Source organism: Elaeis guineensis, chromosome 11 (genome assembly GCF_000442705.2).
Source record: "Elaeis guineensis isolate ETL-2024a chromosome 11, EG11, whole genome shotgun sequence".
NCBI classification, from domain to species: Eukaryota; Viridiplantae; Streptophyta; class Magnoliopsida; order Arecales; family Arecaceae; genus Elaeis; species Elaeis guineensis.
This window is the reverse complement of record NC_026003.2, coordinates 51,566,449-51,569,483: the sequence shown is the minus strand read 5'-3', so window position 1 is coordinate 51,569,483 and position 3,035 is coordinate 51,566,449. Positions and strand designations below refer to the sequence as shown.

At 39.5% G+C, this 3,035-nt stretch overlaps 1 non-coding gene across 1 annotated transcript; it reads left to right on the top strand.

Moving 5' to 3' along the window:
- Positions 1-2,615: 2,615 nt before the first annotated feature.
- LOC140852703 (small nucleolar RNA R71) lies at positions 2,616-2,721 on the top strand. Its single transcript, XR_012135605.1, has one exon. It is a non-coding gene; the product is annotated as a small nucleolar RNA R71 (small nucleolar RNA).
- The last annotated feature ends 314 nt before the right edge of the window (positions 2,722-3,035 follow it).

The window sequence follows — 3,035 nt, the reverse complement described above, 5'->3', positions numbered from 1 at the left end:
CACTGTTGAAAAGTGGCTGGTGCATTGCAGAGACCGAATGGCATACGTCTAAATGCAAATGTTCCATAAGGGCATGTGAAGGTAGTCTTTTCTTGATCAGTAGAAAATACCGGGATCTGATTATATCCCGAATATCCATCTAGAAAATAGAAGAAACTTTGTCCTGCTAGCCATTCTAAAATTTGGTCAATAAAAGGCAAAGAAAAACGATCTTTCCTCGTAACGGCATTCAGCTTTCGATAGTCCACACATACTCGCCAACCAGTTGTTGCACGAGTAGGAATTAACTCACCCTCATCATTCTTTACTACGGTAATACCTGACTTCTTAGGTACTACTTGGGTTGGACTAACCCACTGGCTATCTAAAATTGGGTAGATAATTCCAGCATCTAGCCATTTCACTACTTCCTTTTTCATAACTTCCCACATATTCGGATTCAATCTTCGTTGCATGTCCCTATGTGGTTTTGCCTCAACCTCGCAGTGAATATGATGCATGCAAACAGAAGGATCTATACCCTTCAAATCGGCAATTGACCACCCTATAGCCTCTTTATGCTTTTTGAGTACCCCGACAAGTTTGTCTTCCTGGTCGTTGGTTAGGTCAGATGCAATGATCACTGGAAGGGTATCATTGACTCCAAGAAATGAATATTTCAGCATGGCAGGAAGAGGCTTTAGCTCTAGAGTAGGTGGTGCTTCTAAGGATGGTACCAGAAGGCTTGATTGAATTGGTAATTGCTCGTACTTTATAGTCCAAGGGGGATTGGTGCTAAAATTGGGAGGTTCTAGCAAAGCATGTATTTCTTCAGTGTATCCATCAATATCAAAATTATCCATTCCAAAATGTGTTAGACATGCCTGTAAAGGATCTGAGTTGAGTAAGGCAGGAGCTTTATCTTCTATAACTTCTTCTAACAAGTTGATCTCATTATGGTCGTACATAGGTGGTCCCAAAGATGCAATGAAAATATTCAACCTTAGCTTCTTATTTCCGAAAGATACATCCATAACTCCAGTCCTACAATTTATACAAGCATTAGCAATTGCTAAGAAGGGTCTACCTAGGATGATTGGTATTTGGTTGGGATTGCTGCCAGATTCCATATCCAGCACAAGAAAGTCAACAGGAAAGTAAACTTCATCTACTTTCACCAATACGTCTTCCAGCATTCCACGGGGTACCTTAATGGATCGGTCTGCTAGTTGTAAGGTCACTGTCGTGGGTTTTAACTCTCCAAATCCAAATAGATCATATACAGAGCTCGGGAGAAGGTTGACACTTGCACCCAAGTCTAATAATGCCTTCTTAATCATGAGGTCCCCTATGACATAAGAAATAATTGGGGTACCTGGATCTTTCAGTTTGGGTGCGGCCAATTGCTGGAAAACTGAGCTGGCCTGCTCAGTTAGGTGGACTTTTCTTGGTATTTGTGCCTTTGATTTTCGTTTCTGTGTATACAGGTCCTTTAGAAATTTAGCATAGGTCGGAACTTGCTTAATGGCATCGAGAAGGGGTAAGTTTATTTGAATTTGTTTAAATAGTTCCAGCACTTCATTCATTTTTATACCCTTCTTATCAAGAGGCAGAGAGGATTCTAAAGCACTGGGAAATGGAGCTTTAGGTGCAGGTGCTGGGTTAACAGGTTCTTTCCTTTCTTCAGGTTTCTTCTTTTCTGTTGTAGCTGAAATTGGTTGCTCTTGTTGTTGGATTACTTCAGATTGATTTAAGATTTTTCCACTTTTAAGGGTAATAATCGATTTGGCATGTTCGAAAAAATTTTCAAGACCAATGGAGCTTTCTGCCATGTACTGTCCTTTTGGGTTATTAATAGGCTGACTGGGTAATTTGCCTTCTTCCCTCCTACTGAAAGCTGTTGCTAGCTGACCTATCTGGGTCTCTAGCTTTGCTATTGATTGCGTATGGGAGTGAAGGAGTTGGGTATTCATTTCTAGTCCTTTAAGTGCTTGCAGTACTTTTTCTTCGAAAGTCGAGCTATGAGTACTCGGAGTGGGTTGAGGAGGGTTCTAGTATTGTGACTGAGATGGATGTCTATAAGTCGCATCCGAATAACCTGATCTTTGTTGCACTGGAGGACCATCGTTGTGGTTTCCATGAAAAATTCGGATGATTTCTCCATCCTGGATTGTACGTACTAGAATAGGGGTTGTTCTCTGATCTATGAGTAATTTGGGCTTGATGGACTTGTTCTTGTACATATTCAAGAAACTGTGGTGCAACCGAACAATCATTCATACAATGAGTGGGGCTCGAACATAATGCACATATATCTTGTATCTGACGGGATGGAGAAGGTGACTGTCCTATACTTAATAATCAATCTAACTTTTGGGACAATTCATCTACCTTATGATGGATATCTATAGCATTTCCTACTTCATATATTCCACCTCTCTTTGGGTTTAACATGGGTTTATCTCCAATAGAGGCAGACATATGATGTAATGAATTTTCACTTAAAATTTCAAATAGTTGCCATGCCTCATTCTCATTTTTCAGCATGAATGTCCCACCACAAGATGCATCGACCATTTGTCGATGTCTTTCAGATAGCCCATCATAAAAATATTGGATTAATTGCCACTTGGGTACAGCATGGTGGGGACATTTTCTAATAAGGTCCTTTAATCTCTCCCATGTTTCATGAAATATTTCTCCATCTAATTGAGAAAAACTAGTTATGGCTTTCCTTATTTGATTAGTTTTTTCTATGGAAAAATATTTTTTGAGAAACTCTCCTTGCAGCTGGTCTCAGGTTGATATAGTCATGGAATCCAAAGTATGTAGCCAGTATTTGACTTTGTCCTTAAGTGAGAAATGGAATAATTTTAACCTAAGAGCATCATCAGAGAAGTTGTAAATTTTACAGTTGAGCATATCTCAAGAAATTCTTCAAGATGTTTATAAGGGTCCTCATTACTAAGTCCATAAAATGAAGGTAACATTTGGATTATACTGGACTTAATTTCATATTGGGTGGCCTCCATAGGGGGCACTTGAATACAAGGAGA